Genomic DNA, 17691 nt, shown 5'->3' on the forward strand with positions numbered 1-17691 from the left:
TCCTAATTTCTATTAAACTCTCTACAATTTGTCTACATACCTCACGAAGTATGGTTTCCAAAAAATAGGTAGTGTAAAAATATGACCAACAGGGACTTGCTATTGGATAGAGGAGTCCTGTTTTGGTGTAAGTTTGACATAATATTTTGTTAGGCAGCAGGGAAAGAATGGTTGTTAATATGAGGGATTGAGAATTGCCATTTTTCTTACATATAAAATGTTAAAAAGTGAGATGGGGAAATTTTGAGAAAAATCAATATTATCTTTCTTTGCAAGACTAGAAGCATTTACATTTTAGCAATGAATTTACAATAAACTCAGTTCTGAAGCTTGTCCTTGCTAAATGAAATTCAATGTCACAAATGTTTACATAAGCAAGGATAATTAGTACCTCTGTAATCACTTTTACTGGCAGTCTATGAAAGAGCTGAATGCTTCAACTTTAGCACTTTAATCTAAAGTAAAGAATAAGTCAATGTTATGTAATCAAAACTAAAAATATTGAACACAAAATTACCAATTAAGGTTAGGTATTAATAGGTCTCTAAGAATAATAATAATAAATAATTACAGCATTCTAATTTTAAGCAAAGTTATTAACTAAGAGTTGGGTTTGCAGACTCTTCATTAGAACATCACCTCATTTTTTCAGGATGTGTTTGCCCAGTAAATATTAAACAAATATTGACTGACTCTGAGTGAAATAGCAGTGAAATTTTTACAGAGGTAAAAATAGTCCCTGCGAATACCATACAGAGCTTGAAAAAAAAAGGCATGCACTGTCAAAGGAACAATTTCTCCTGAAATTTTTCTATATTTCAAGAGTCATGTACTTTGTGTACTGGAAAATTCTGTTTTGTAATTGCTTCTTAAATATTGGTGGGAAGACTGCTCTTCAAGGTACCTTGGCAGTCACTTCTTTCACAGTCATTTTTTATGAGAAACAGCATCCAACTTGATTTCCAGGGTTAGCCACAATTTGACTCTCTTTCATGTGACTCACAGTCTCTTGTGCCTTAATTATGCTATTTTAAAGGGCCCTTTAGGATTTTTCCATATTCAGGAGGCCTGCTCATCTGCAGGTGCTTTTCTTTCAGAAGGAGTTAAATATATAGTTATTTTGAGCATGGATGGGGTTTTATATATGTTTAAGCAAAACCATTGATACTGGAACAATTTACTTTCTTGTAATATCTGTTTGATACTGAAACTAAAATGAATAATGTCTTACTTAGCCGTGTGTCTTTAGGACAGGTGATCTCTGATCTATATCAATGACTATGTTAATGTTCCTAAACCCTGCAACATTATTTCTAAAGGTTTCCTATGGTGAAATGGTCAAACTTCAATCCTTTTTTGTTCTGCTATTGACATCTATTTAGAAAAATCTCCTAGTTCTTGGTATTGCATATTGTAAACCCCCTTCATTTTAAGATTATAAACAAATAGCTCTCTGAAACAAACAATACAGGCCAAGTTGTTCCTTTAGGGGATTATTTTGGACAGCTGCACAGCAAATAAATAGTGTGAGGCTTATTTACACATGGTCATTGAAGCATTCATTTCACTGATTTATAGGACAGCAAAAGGTCTTTGAGACACAGACCCAGCAATTTTGAGCTGAAGCTGAAAGAGAAGATTTTCTATCCCGCCCCGCTCCAGAGATATTAAAAAATCAATTGAAGGATTTGTTGCCAGAACAGATAGATACAGTGCAGTTCTACATCCTGGATAATATTGATCTCAGATGCTGAGTCTCCATTTTTCACACTGTAATCATAATATGTATTTGCAAAAGTCTTAATAATATATGATATTGCTTCTGTAAAAGGTAAAAGTAAAGCACACAGGCTTCTTTTTAACAAAAATGTGAAGTTAATACTGTGACTAATGCCACCAGAGCGTTTTGAAAGTGAAATGGACTAAGTGTTAATGTGCTGATTTTGGGAGACCAAAGTAGGACACAATTTTCATAACCATTGAACACATTCTGATCCTGTTGGCATGTTTTATTGATTTTCGTCAGTTCTGAATTTCATCTACGCTAATTAAAAAAATTACACCTCCACATATGAGCTAGTTACGCAAGGTCTTGCATGTAGGTATCTCCAGGAAGTGCTAGGTCTTATCGTAAGATGAAACCTCCAGGCTCTGGAGTTGTCTATTTTGTCTTTATTGACTGCAGGAGAAGAGAGTGAGTAACTTAGGCTCAAAAATACCTCATAAAATTCATTAGCATGCACCCCCCAAGATATATGGGTGTGAGCAACTAAAAATTGAGGTATTTAAAATTAGTGTCCACTTTTTAAATGTGGACAGCTTTAATGCAAAGGGTAAGAGGAATTAAAGAAGCTCTGAATTTTCAACTTGCACGCCAACCTGTCCTAAATCAAACAGCAATCTGAAAAGTTATCAAATTCAATGGTATCTTCATGGAATTTACTTTGTTTAATGTCCACACGGGTTTAAAATGCAGCTGTAACAATAAGAGAATAGCAAGATGTCTTTGATGGTGATATTAGTGTTACTAGTGTCAGTGATATTAATGGAATATCATGATGTCCAAGGTTCAAAAAATATTATTTTTTTTGGATTAGAAAATGTTCAGAAAGAAACCAAATAACTCACACTTATTTGAATTCTAGAAAGGTTCCTCGCATGGACACACTCATGAATATCCGTCCATTTAGCCTATGCAAAGAGAAGATTAAGAGATAGAGTGTTCTCACAATTTATAATTTCTTCTACCAAGTCAGGCTGACCAGCAGATAAAGGTCAAGCTTCTTAAGAGCACACAACTTCAGAGAGTAGAGAAGAGGTTGCCAATGACATCTGGTTACTGCTGTAGGGGCAGATTTGATTTCTCCTGCTTGGGTTTAGGGTCCTCCTGGTGCTGCTGCTGTGCATGAGATGTTTAAAACAGGAAACTGGGCCCTGGAGAGGTAGGGGTTTTTAGAAGCAGCATATCCTGCCTTTCAGAAATAAAGAGAATAATTTGTGTATTGCAGGGTACAAGCAAATGCCTCTTGCTTTTCTAAAGACTTGCGGGCATGTATGTAATGCCACATCCAGCCTGCAAGAACTGGAGCTTTGAGAAACCCTGAATTATAAGTGAGTATTTGGGCAAAGGATGGGTCGGCTGTCTGTGAGAATACCTGTTTTTCTTAATTAAATCTAAACCCTCTCTTTCCCCCTCCAACTCTCTCTGTCTACATCCCCCCACCCTCACCCCCATATGTATCTACAGTATGAGGTCCTAAACTTATACAAAATAAATCTTTACCATGGAGATTTGAAAATCAGTGGTCTGAATAACAGTCATCTCTTAGAATTTGAAATCAATAGTGTGAATGTCTTTTGTTATTACTGTTGTTGAAAAAAAATCCCAACGTTTAAAACTCATTCATATCGTTCTTGAAGAATGTGTATGAAATTTCATTTGTTCAGTTCACAAAGTTTGAGAATGGTTCACACAGAGATGATGAAATTGTCTTAATAGCCTTGCTCCCCTATTCAGCAAATGTCCCTGCTCGCAGGCCTGTTGGAAGTCACAAGCAGTTTGTGTTGGTATATTAGCAATGTTATTATCAGTGTAACTAAAAAGAAAAATACAGAAATCTGAGTAAAAATGACTTTGGAATGTCTTTGGAAGGAATAATCTCTCAATTTCAAAATCATTCAGTTCAGAAGCATTACCGGAATCACGTACCATTATGGTAAATGGTACATTTTCACTTGATTTATTACTCTAGGGCAGAAAAAAAATCCTTAAACTCTCTTCTAAAGGTTAAAAACATATACTTATCATAGACTATGTTTCTTAGAAGTCAAAAAAACCCCTAACCAATTATATTTTATGAACACAGATTCCTTCAATTTCCTTCATACCTCATACATTCCAACATCCCATGTCACCTCTCCAGAACTATCAAATAGAAAATATTTTAGGAAATTTAAAAACTACTTGGATAAGATGTGATAAAGGAGTGTGGTATCCATGAATAGGCTGATTTTCAGGACCCTGAAACCTATCAGATGAACACTGATATTTATACATCATTCTAGATTAAGTTCAAATGCAAATAAGACTTATGGATACAGTCAGCTGCTTTAATTTCAACTTTCCATGATAATTTCTTAGAGATTGCAACTCCAAACACCAGTAATTGTCAGACTTTAATTCAAACAATTAAAATATTCTATACAATTAAAACCCAGTTTTCACAACTTCCAAACAGGATGGCTTGTGTTATTTAACTGTCCTTTTCTCCACTCTAAGGAAACGTTTTAATTTTCCTTTGGAAAAAAAAAAAAAGAATTTTACTTCTATATCATTCTGAGAGGAAGTAAATTACTTGAATACTGTTACTTTTTCTTCCTACCTCACTGTCCTATCCTGGCATCATTTTTCATTATCTTCTGAGCTACATCAGATTTCTATGGCTAGTGAAACCTACTGCAAAACGTAGTGGAAGACATGGAAATGTGAGTTACAATACTTTGGTCTCTGGAACACAAATACGTGCCAGCCTTGATGTGGACAATGGTGTGTGGTCAGCTACTGTAATTATTTTTTCAAAGAATCCTAGTTCACTGGTTGCTCACGGAGGATCTGAAGAATCAGTTCTAATCAAAGTCTACAGCAGAGAGCAAACCCTACCTTTGCTTTTTCCTCCCTTTCGGTCTTTCCCCCTCAAAGCCATGTTTAAGCAAAAGCCTTGCATAATTGCCAGATATTATTCCCATGTAACGCATTTAAAAGGGCAAAACCTTTTTTGTAAAATAAAATTTAGAAAATACTTGAAGGGATGTCAAATGGACATTTGTTAGAATGAAGAAAATTTTTTGCAAGCATCATGCAATGATGGCCCATAAAAAATGCTCACGGTCTAAAGATCATACTCAGCCAAAAAAAGTCAGTGAAGTCAACTGACATTTGTTTCAGTATAATTTGGTTTAGAATCCTAGTGATACACAGGAATACACAGGAAACAAAAGGTATGCATGAAGGACTGCAGTATGATGACACTAGATGATGATTTTATGCATGTCTAATTACATCAATGAAAACAATATGATTCTGTGATTATGAAATATCTTAGATTTGATCATTGACTAAGAAAGGTAAGAAACAGCAGTTTCTGAATTTAGACATTTACCAGCAAGCCCAAATTGTTTCAAAGCTCACTATAGAAATCCATGGATAATTTATGCTAGTTTTCTACAGCTGTTACAGCAAGGAGGAAGCTCAGGAGGAGAAAAGAGGTAATGTTGTGCCAATATTTAAATGGAATGACCCTTAGACATCAGCCTGATATTGATTCTGGGAAAAATAGTGGAACAACAGATATGAAACACAAGTAATAAAGAATTAAGGAGTGTAATTAATGCCAGTCAACAGTTTGTACAAAATAGATGTTATTTAACTAACATAATACGCTTTTAATGAGATTACAAGTTTGACTGATAAAGGTAGCAGTGCTGGTAGAATACAAATGCACATATATATAAATGTCTGCAAGGAATTTGACTTGAGTTGCACGACATGTTCATTGATAAAACAAAGTGTTATAAAATTCAGATTAGATAAATGAAATAAACTGATGACTTCCCTCTACTTTTAAGTGTAAAGAGGGCATCATCCTAAGGGCACGGGTTTCCAGCAGGACACACAGGGGTCCTTGGTCCAAGCCAAAGCAATGACTTTTTTCAAATAAACATTAAAGAATTAAACAGAGAGTAATTATTTATCAGATGTACAGATTAACAAATTTAAGGGAGAGGTAAAAAATAAAGAAGGGTGACCGTTGGAGAAACATCTGGATTATTTGTTTGCCTGGACCTAATTTAATGTAGTTAAACATGCAGCCATCATTGGCTGTTCTGAAAAGTATTTTGACCTCCAAAAGACTTTCAAAGGGATTTACCTGATATTGTAGCTGACCAGCTAACTGTAAACCTCTGATCTCGTTCTTTTCCACTTCTGTGTCCTTGGCCAACTAAACAGAAAAACATCAAGAAAAGCAGACATTTAATTTTACCATTATATTTAGCATAGTGACTCCATTCCTGATTTATTGCAACCAGGACAAGTGGTAGAACAGGAAAAGTGGTAGAAAGCTAGAATGCACACTTCAGTGGGCATTTTCATACCTCAAAATTGATAATCTCAAACTACAGAAGTCCAAATATTTTCAAATATTGATACTGACGTTTAAATGAATATAAACTTTGTAAATTTTCAGCAAACTGTATTTTTGATATATTTTTGATATTATTGATATATTTTGATAATCAGACTTCATTCCAGGATTTTTCTCTTCATGGATTGTTTTATATGATTGTATATAATGTAAGGTGCTGATCTCTTCTCCTTGGTATCCAGTGACAGGATGCGTGGAAATGGTTCAAAGCTGCATCAGGGTAGGTTTAGACTTGACATTAGGAAGCATTTCTCTTCCAAGGAGGTGATCAAACAGTGGAACAGGCTTCCTATAGAGGTGGCCAGTGCCCCAAGCCTGTCAGTGGCATTTGGACAATGCCCTTAATAATATGCTTTGACTTTTGGTCAGTCCTGAATTGGTCAGGCAGTTGGACTAGATGATCGTTGTAGATTCCTTCCAACTGAACTATTCTAGTCTAGTCTAGCCTAGCCTACCTTATCCTAATTCAAATTGTTCTCTATTTCTCTTGGAAACAATCTCTGTCATCCCGTTACTTAATTACATGGATTATATCAATAACAATTTACAGAAATTACACTTGAGCAAACAGGATATATCCCCTCGGTAACTTATTACATCCATTAAAAATGGATTTTATTGGCTTTATAATCAGAACTCAAAGTAAGAAAATAGAGTGTTACTTATTCATAAACGGAAATATCAATTATGTCAAAACCAATTAAACCTTTAATGCAAACATAATTGTAAATCCCATCTAATTATAGTGTTTATACTATTTTTATGGTATTAAAAGATAAAAAAGCTGAAATCATTTTTATGTCAGTATCTTGAAGCATCTTATGACATCATAGAATCATTAAGTTATTCAGAATGGAAAGGACCTCAGAAGTTCCCTGGTCCAACCATCTGCACACAGCAGGGTCAGCTATTGGGTCGTAGAATCATAGTATTGCCTAGGTTGGAAGGGAACTTTCAGATCATCAAGTCCAACTGCAAAACCAACACTGTCAAGTCTACCACTAAACCACGTCCCTAAGCATCACAGCTACTTGTCTTTTAAATACCTCCAGGGATGGTGCCTCAGCCACTTCCCTGAGCAGCCTGTTCCAATGCTTGATAACCCTTTCAGTGAAAATTTTTTTCCTAATATCCAGTCTAAACCCCCCCGGCACAACTTGAGGCTGTTTCCTCTTGTCCTATCACTTGTTACTTGGGAGAAGAGACCGACCCCCGTCTCGCTATAACCTTCTTTCACGTAGTTGCAGAGAGCATTAAGGTCTCCTCTCAGCCTCCTTTTCTCCAGGCTGAACAACCCCAGCTCCCTCAGCTTCTGCTAATCAGACTTTGTTCTCCAGACCCCTCACCAGCTTTGTTGCCCTTCTCTGGACCCGCTGTAGTGCCTCACTGTCTTTCTTGTAGTGAGGGGTGCAAAACTGGACACAGTACTTGAGGTGGGGCCTCATGAGTGCCCAATACAGGGGAACAATCACTTCACTTGTCCTGCTGTTGGCCTTCTTGGCCACCTGGGCACACTGATGCCTCATATTCAGCTGGCTATTGACCAACACCTCCAGGCCCTTTTCTGCCAGGCAGGTCTCCAGCCGCTCTTTCCAAAGCTTGTAGCGCTGCATGGGGTGGTTGTGACTCAAGTGCAGGACCCAGCACTTGGCCTTGTTGAACCTCATACCATTGGCCTCAGCCCATCAATCCAGCCTGTCCAGATCTCTCTGCAAAGCCTTTCTACCCTCAAGCAGGTCAACACTCCCACCCAACTTGGTGTCATCTGCAAATTTACTGAGAGTGCACTCAATCCCCTCGTCCAGATCATTGATAAAGATATTAGAGAGAACTGGCCCCAGTACTGAGCCCTGGGGAACACCACTTGTGACTGGCCACCAGCTGCATTTAATTCCATTCACCATCACTCTCTGGGCCTGGCCCTTGAGCCAGTTTTTTACACAGCAAAGAGTACTCCTGTCCAATCCAGGAGTCAGACCATGGGTCAGACCAGGTTGCTGAGGTTGATCCAGTTGGGGCTTGAAAACTCCTAAGTACAGAGACTGTGCAACCTCTCTGTGCAGCCTGTGCTACTGTCTGACTATCCTTATGGGAAAAAACTTCTTACATCCAGCCTGAACTTCTCTTGTATGGACTTATGCTGCTCGTCCCTTGTCCTGGCACCATGTGCTGCTGTGTAGAGCCTGGCTCCATCTCCTCCTTAACTTCCTTGAAGTTCTTGTTCAAGCTGTTGTGTGTTTGTATTGTAATGGAACATTTTTGTATTTTGCAGCCATTTTGCTTAACTACGAGAGCTAGAATCCTTCCATTAGCAGCCATTTTTTCATCATTTCCACTGACTTTCATTGAGGATTTTGGTGACACCTACCTGTAATATCTCTAAATAATCATGTCAAGCTAATACAAACCAGCCTCATAGCTGAAAACTGGCAGAGCTATCTGCATAGTTTAACAAAGAAAAAGTTAAGGTATGACCTGATAACAGGGAGGACAAAGTATGGATGTCTTCTTCGATCTAGCAGAGCACAACAAAAGCCCAGGGCTGAATGTTGAAACCATGCCAATTCATGCTGGAAATTCTAGCACTGGGGATAAATAGTGCTTTGGATAACCTGCCTGAGGTCATGGCATACTCTTCTGGAAATATTAAACAGGACTGAATGTTTTTTTCCCCTAAAAGATATGCTCTACTTCAACCAGGAATTAAATCAGGAGCATCCCTGTGGCTTGTGTTATGCGGGGGGTCAGTATCGGTGATCATAATAGTCCCTTCTGGCCTAAATGGAACATAGCACCAGGAGAACTCAAAGCCCCTCACAGATTTAATAAAAGCCAAGAGCACATGACTGACCCAGAGGCAATTTGAGAGTTGCTAGCATGACCGACTGCTGATAAAGTAGGGCTCTGCCAAGTGGCCAGACACCAGCACTGAGAGAACACATTTCACAACCTGACATCTGGGATTTCAGGTAGTTTGCGTGTATCACGTGCAGTGATGCTAATGACTAGAGAAGATGAGGAAAGCTTTAAGCTACTAGGAAACTGATTCTCTTAAAGAAATAAATAGAAGAAAATACAATTTGCTTAATTTTATCTCCTCACAAATTAAATAATAGGATTAATAAATTGAGTACTGAAGTATTTACTTTTTACATATAAATAAATATCTAGTAGTTATGAACACTAGGTAAAAAAATTATTCATATTCTAACATTGGTATTTATTTTGAATTCTTAGCTGAAAACCTTATTATTAACTCTCCAGTAAAAACCAGTGAAACTATAAAGGAAGAAGGCATAGCCACAGCTGACAGAATGGCTAAACCTAAATTTTTCATTTCCATATCTCTGCACATAATGAATGATCCGATTTTATTCTTTCATAGTCACTTTTTCTTGACCACCTCAGCTCTATTCATTACTTGCACACTGGAATCACTTCACTAATTTCAGTGTATTTACCTCTCATTTAAAATGAGATATTTCACAGAAATAGAGGATGAGACTGATCTCATCTAAATTTAAAAGTACATAGCACAAACGTCTGGTTTTCGGTTTAGTCATCTTGGGCTCCTTCAGCAATCAGTAAAGAGGAACTGGACTTTTGAAGTGTGTTTTCTCTGATCTACTTTAGGTGTATGTTTGAGGATGAGGTTAATTTCTCAGGTTAGTACTCTTCAGTCTGGAAAAGAGACAACAGGGAGAAAGGATATGAAATGTTAAAGGGCTACAAAATCATGAGTGGCCTGCAAAAAGGTGAAAAGAGATCAGCTGTTCAGCGTTTCTAACCAAAAAAAAAAAAAGACGTTAAACAAAGATGACTGTAGCTTCAGGAAATCAACCCCACTGAAAATGAACAAAAGGAAATGGTCCTTCAGAAGATCTGTGGAACTCCATGCTGAAGGACTATGTGGTTGCTTAAAGTGTATATTGGTGTTAAAAGAAGTTTGGATAAATAGATGTAAAAGACATAATTTGTAAATTGCTAGAATCTCAAAATGACATTCACTGCAGAAAAATTCTTTGAGTTGAAATAACCAGAGACCAGGAGAGTAATCAGGAAAAGTGCCATATATGTTCTTACGCTTCCCTGAGGTATGTGGACCCCTAGTCAGCCTAAGTCACTGTTAGGTTCATACATGGAATAGTGGTTTGAGATGAAAGTTAACATCTACACTGCAGATGTCTGCATTTGATCAGATGAAATCCTCAGAGTGTCTTTGACAACAAAATCAGATCAGGTTTAAAATAGGTTGTATGTGGGAGAAAGAGGGAAACCAGCCAATAAGGTGCTGGATTTAGCATTTCTGTAGGCAATCCAACTTCTCACCACTGTTCTGCTTGTACCTGGTTCCTGCAGTGCATTAATATAATCACAGGGCCATTGGTTGTTCAAATACTACTTTGCTAGTTCTTGAAATCTGAAATCCAACACGGTTTCTCCAAGAAGGTTAAAAAGGACTGTTGTGGGTTAATCCCAGTAGGCAGCTAAGCCCCACACTCACTCTCCCCTCTCCCCCAGCAGGATGAGGGAGACAATCAGAAAGGCAAAAGTGAGAAAGCTGGGTTACATAGCTTGCCATGGAGACCTGGTTCTCTATTATTTACAAAAGGAGGTTCACCTGATTAGACACCTTAGTTTTAATTTAAACTAGATTAATTCCACCCTTCATTTCTGTTTTTTTCAGAAAAGGTTAAAATTATTCTGTTCTAATACAATGGGAGCCTGAGGCCTGTACGTCTGTATATATCCATGCAGTCAGAGAACCAAGAAACTAAGGTATGTTTGGACTATCTTCCTGTCAATATATGGCTCTTCTCCACATCACTATTGAATTTAAACAAACTGTATTATGTTAATATATGAATGTAGAACAGCATTTCAGCAGATTATTTTAATTACTTGTCCTGGTTTGAGTGACACAGGACTAACTTCTCTCCTAATGCTCACGAAAACTGCACTTTTAGAAGGCTGTAGTCTCTGAATTAATGAAAATATTTACTTTGTAGCCAGCTAGACTATATGGGATTCAAGGTCTTGGTGTTTTCCAGCCTTGCCAGGTGCGGGGATGAGGAGGAGCAAGGCCTGGGCACTTGACCCAGGCTGGCCAACAGGATTATTTCGTACCATGCACATCACGTTTAATATAAATTAGAAAGTTTGCTGTGTAGTTCTCTTTCTGCCCTGATGGCAGTGGTCCAGAGAAACTCCTTGCCCCAGTGCTGGAGCCCTGAGCCCTTTTCTTCCTCCTGAAGCCACAGTGCTCGCAGAGTCTGACATTTGCTGTCCGCTGCGGGGAGTGCACAATTTCTTGTTGTACATACAAGTATAACCCTTGTATATTTTATATTGGTATCGGGATAAAAATTGGTTCTTTAGTATTATTGTTAATTATTTAGTCTTATCCTATTAAATCTGTTTATATTTCAACCCTCCTGTTTCCTTTTTTTCCCCAGTCCCCCTTCCCAGGTGGGGAGGGGTCATCAGGTGACAGAATAGTTGTCTAAATGACAATAAATTTTTATGGGTTTTTCTCAAACCATAACGTTACTATAACCCTTGACTATTTGTTTCAAATTCCTAATATAGCACACATGAAAACTCCACATTGTCTCCCCTTTCCTACAACTCCTGCCAGATCTTGTAACACAGCTTGGCATAGGCATATCATCACGTTCTCTTTAAGAAACTGCAAGGTGTTTATTTGCTTTCCTTTAGTCTTAACGGCCTACTCTGATGAAAGTCCTGGCAAGAAGCAATACTGCCTTTAAGAGCAGAATAAGAAAAGAGTGCTCAGACAGGTCTGTAGAGTGCAGGGCTCTTCCCTGCACATGCTCTTTTCATTATCCCCATGGTCCATTTTCACAGTGTTTCCTTGATTCCCTGATGGACCATAGAGAGAAACCTGAGCAATGTAAGCAGCCATGGGCTGCTGCACATTTTACTTCTCTCTTACCTTCCTCTCCCCTCTCAGACTTGTGTCCCATATATAATGAAGCTCAATATATTCAGCAGGATCCAGAATAACGTATCCTTTATTTATACTATGGTCATAAAACCATATCAGCTGAGATAACATAACAGGTATTTTATAAATATAATTAATGCATTTTCTGAAAAGATTAACTTCAGTTTCCTTAAATCAAAAAATAAAATGAAGCCAGAATGTGTAGCAACATTGGTCAGATCAGTATCTTCTCTGTTGATCACTTTGAATTTTTCACACCAGAGATTTGATACATTTAGCCACAGAAAAGCTTAAAGTAAGTGACAAAAACAACCCTCCAGTCTTCCCATATACTTTTAAATAGAATGTAGAATGAAGGGGGAAAAAAATGTTAAAAAGTCTTTATAGTATATTTTGAGGGATAGGTGACTTTACCTACAGTAACAAGTCTCAGTGTGTTTCAAAAATGTGCAGCATCACGGAACATAAAGAAATAAATAGATCTTCAGCTCACAGCAGATCAAGGAGTTTTTTAAGACATCAAGTTCATGTATGCAGAGCAAATTCTTCTTCAACATTGTAGATTGAAAGGGATATAGATCAACAGACGCTTTGTTGATAAAATGACCACATTGTTCAAACAGTTTTATGAAACACACAAGATGATCTTTGGAAAATTATGGTGTGGTGTAGAGTACAAGGAAAGAGAGATTCTGCTGTAAGAAACAGAGCAACACTGTGGCTAACAGAGATGGTGGAAAATATCCTTTGGTGGTTTGTGGTGGCAACCAATGCACTTTAAGGGTTTTCTGTGTCTCACTATTGCTCATGTAGTTTGAGTATTAGATCATAAAGAAGCTGTCTTATTGATTTATGAACAAATTACAATGCTGATTTTGCTGATGACATTACCTGACTCAGCTCTGTGTATTGATGGTAAACAAAAGACCCACCAAACAGCAAGCAAATCAAAACAAAACAGGTTGATGGTTTCATCAATGAAAGGAAGACAAAAATATGGTTATTAATGTCCCCAAAGGAGCGTAACTTCAGAAAGAGAAATATTAAAGCAAATAAGTCAGTTTTCCTAACAACAGTGGAGTCTTGCAATGAAAATGATACTGTGGTAGACATCCAGAAATGATGACCAAATGCTGCTAACAGCCTTTATAACCTTGAAAAGATTTGGAAAAATAGCATGATTAGCATTGTCACAAAAATGATTTTTCAACACTGTCATCTTTATGAAATGGTCATGAAGATTTTCAGTAGTGGTTAGGAAGAACTATTAACTAATTCAAAACCTTTGATTGCAGGAGTTTATCAAAACTTACTGGAAAGCTCATTATACTGTAATTTCTAAGTAAGGAAACCAATGTCCTGAATCAACAATGAGAAAAAAATGGGGATCAACATATTCAGGATAAATTTAAGAGTAATATCAATATGACCTTAATGTCAAGTGGTAAATTGAACACCGTTCAGGAGCAGAAGATGAATGAAAGCTATGGAAATATTACAGAGAACAATAGGGAAAGAAACCCAGTCCATCAACATAACACTTAAAATCTGAAGACCATCATAAAAATAATGAAATAAATTGCAGAAACCAGGGTCCAGTCTATGAACAGGATGGTGCAGAGAACAGGCAAGAGAAAAATTACTTTTCTTCACTGAAGATACTAGAAAAGGTTTTAACTCCTGAAGGAGAGCTGAATAATCCCTTTAGGATTTATGATCAGTTTCTCACTATTCCAGTAAACTGTGCCTGTAGTCCATCCCCAGTATACTGATTATGCTTAATAAATACTAATCAGCAAATTAGTTAAAAAAAAACCCATTAAGATACGACACTGTCAGGGGACACCAGGGATTCCTTCATGACCCCCTACCAGTCCCCATTTATTAACATAAATCTCAGTCATATTTAAGAAGCAGTGTAAAGAGTAATGAAGAGAGGTTCTGAGTCAGCTTCTCCTCATTTATCCTAGGGATTTTGATCCAGTGTTATTAGTGTCACTAGCATTCTAGTCACTAGATGTCCACTAACATCTAGGAGCACGGCAAATGGGTCTTACCTGTTGTGGTGGGTTGGCTCTGGCTGGACGCCAAGTGCCCACCAAGCCACTCTGTCACTGCCCTCCCCACCTGAACGGGGGGAGAAAATATAATGAAAGCCTTGTGAGTCGAGATAAGGACAGAGAGAGATCATTCACTAGTTACCATCACCAGCAAAACAGACTCAGCTTGGGGAAATCAGTTTAGTTTATTACCAATCAAATCAGAGGAGGACAATGAGAAATAAAACCAAATCTTAAAACCACCTTCCCCCCATTCCTCCTTTCTTTCCAGGCTCAACTTCACTCCCAGTTTTCTCTACCTCCTTTCCCCTAGTGGCACAGTGGGACAGGGAATGGGGGTTGTGGTCAGTTCATCACACGTCTCTGACGCTCCTTCCTCCTCAAGGGGAGGACTCCTCACACTCTTCCCCTGCTCCAGCGTGGGGTCTCTCCCATGAGAGACAGTTCTCCATGAACTTCTCCAGCATGAGTCCTTCCCATGGGCTGCAGTTCTTCATGAACTGCTCCAGCGTGGTTCCCTTCCATGGGGTGCAGTCCTTCAGGACACACTGCTCCAGTGTGAGTTCCCCACGGGGTCACAAGTCCTGCCAGCAAACCTGCTCCAGTGTGGGCTCCTCTCTCCACAAGGCCACAGGTCCTGCCATGACCCTGCTCCAGTGTGGGCTTCCCACAGGGTCACAGCCTCCTTCAAGCATCTGCCTGCTCCAACATGGAGTTCTCCATGGCCTGCAAGTGGGAATCTACCTCACCTCATGGTCTTCACCACAGGCTGCAGGGGTATCTCTGCTCCGGTGCCTGGAGCACCTCCTCTCCCTTCTTCTTCACTGACCTTGGTGTCTGCAGAGTTGTCTCTCTCACATATTCTCACTCCTCTCTCTGGCTGCAGTTGCTCCTGCGCAGCACCTTTTTCCCCTTCTTAACTATGTTATCACAGAAGTGCTACCACTGTCACTGATAGGCTTGGCCTTGGCCAGCAGTGGGTCCATCTTGGAGATGGCTGGCTTTGGCTCTGTCAGACATGGGGGAAACTTCTAGCAGCTTCCCACAGAAACCACCCCTGCAGCCCCCCGCTATAAAAGCCTTGCCACACAAACCCAACACACCTGCAAAACCACACTGGAACCAGAACCCATGCTCTATATTGAAGGGTTCTTTTTTTTGTTACAAAATGTAGCTATTTTTTTTATCCCACTCTTTTCTAATAAATATATTTAAAACATTGTCCATAGCTGATGTGTTACTATTATGTATTTGTTTTTAATTTCAAGTAGTGTATTCAGAATTCTGTGTTTACTAAACATCAATATTTGCATAGTCGTTCAGAGATACATGCCAAAGTCATGGCCAATCAAGCCTGGCTAAAGTTATACATCTATTTAAACCTGACCTTCAACTGTTCTGTCTGATCAAAATCATTTTTTCACTGTTCCTTCAGCTAATGGATTTTTAGCACCATATGCGAAGTGTGGAGTGTGGATCAGCATCTTTTGCATTAACTCTCTCCATAAGACAGAAGGGAAAAAATCTGACTAAAAATGCCTAAATGGATTCAGCTGTACAAGCACAACCTATTCATTTGCACAGGAGAGTCTGAATGACACAGCTAAGTTTAAATGTGGCAAACTGCCACCTTAACTGAAACTGATAAATATGCATATGAAGGACAACAGATATCCGGTTTATTATTTGTGGGTTTTGTTCCTGTAAATTCTGCTCAGTGAAAGCTGGCTAAATCTTTATGTTTTACTAGAATGAGTCCCTTTTTCAGACTTTATTTTATTGAGCTTCTTTACATTTGACGCAAGAGGTTTGGGTGTTCCTTCAAGGGTCTTGCACCTGCTTTATTCTAAGTCCCGCAGCCAGATGTGGCAAAACACACTGAGTATCTTTGAATCTAAGACTTTGAATTTCTGCAAAGAAATTCACACAAAGTCATGCCTACTTTTCACCTACTTTAATAGAAACATATCAATATGATATGATACAATGTCATCCTAAGTAGAGGTATGCTTTTATTGCATGAGCTTTCACTTAAGTAAATAGAAAATTTTAAGAGAAGTAACTTCATGTATTCATGTGGGAACCACTACTTTTTACATTGACTTTAACTCATTTCTCTTTGCTATCTATGTCTCCGTACCCTTCCTTCCTGCTGCCCATCTATTACAACTACAGTTTAGTTTTAAACCTTAATCTAGCAAATATTTCAAGTGTAACTTCAAGCATTCAAATATTCTTCAACACTTCGGTAGCAAAACTTGTGTGCACAGATACTACATGTACACATGAATGATTGGTGGTTTGCATTGTTAGGCCACTGAATAAGGGAATTTGAGCGCAATTCCTGGCCAACAAGTAAACACAGAGGCAAATGGACATGCACAGTTAATGGTTAACTGTTACTGGTGTTGAAAGAAGCCTGTTTTAAATGTGATTTCATGGGTTTGGAGTCCTCTCTGAAATTCAGAGTCTTTCATTCCGACTACTGCTAAACCCTCTTTTTTTCTTATATGTCTTTTGGCATGCAGCACCTTGCATTCATTTTCTCTGTTTACAGGTCAAAGCACAAGCCAAACCTTTCATTCAAAATATATGCCCAAAGGAATTTGCAGTCTTGCAAAACTCTCATGAACATTTACAGTAGGAACCAAAGACTTCAGAATCAAGGCACATAGACATCATGTCTATTAACACACTGATCCCGGATAATGAAAAATTTGATAAATCACAGAGTTTAAGGACAAAGGGGGCTATTATGATAATCTTTTCTGATCTCCTACATTACACAGACTATAACTTTTCACATAGTAATTCCTGATCTCTGGATGAGCTACAGATCTTCTTCTAAAAAGACAAACAGCTTTCATTTAAACTTTAGTGGCAGATACTCTGTCTGGACCCTTTGTAGTAGCTCTAGCAGTTAATCACGTTGATTGTTCCATTGATATGGTTGATTTCTGGACTGAACTTACCTAACGTTCTCTGGCAGCCTTTGGATGTCAGTATGACTTTGTTACATCAGATAGCTCTCTGCTATCAGAATTCTTTCCTCAGTACTACTGTCACTATTTCATGATCACTGAATCTCTTCTTTGATAAATTAAATGGAGAGAGATGTCTAGTCCTTCAAAGATTTCCAAAACCTTAATTTTTTTTTTTCCATCTCTGTTCTGAACTCCTTCAACAGGGCTGTTTAAACATTGACTCAACCGGTTTACTTGGCCCAGTAATTGGCCTAGTAACTCTGTACCTAACCTCCTCCTTCTACAGCAGCTACTACCTCAGCCACAACTGGGCAAAGTGCTTACCAGAGAACACAGGACCATACTGCCTGTGTGACCTGCATTCCTGGTTCCTCGGCATATGGACTTACATTTGGCTTTTAATGAGAAAAGCACATCAAGGGGCTCTCAGGAACCAATTTTTACACATGATTATTCCTTTTCTCTCAACCAGTTTC

This window comes from Chroicocephalus ridibundus, chromosome 1 (assembly GCF_963924245.1).
Source record: "Chroicocephalus ridibundus chromosome 1, bChrRid1.1, whole genome shotgun sequence".
NCBI lineage: Eukaryota > Metazoa > Chordata > Aves > Charadriiformes > Laridae > Chroicocephalus > Chroicocephalus ridibundus.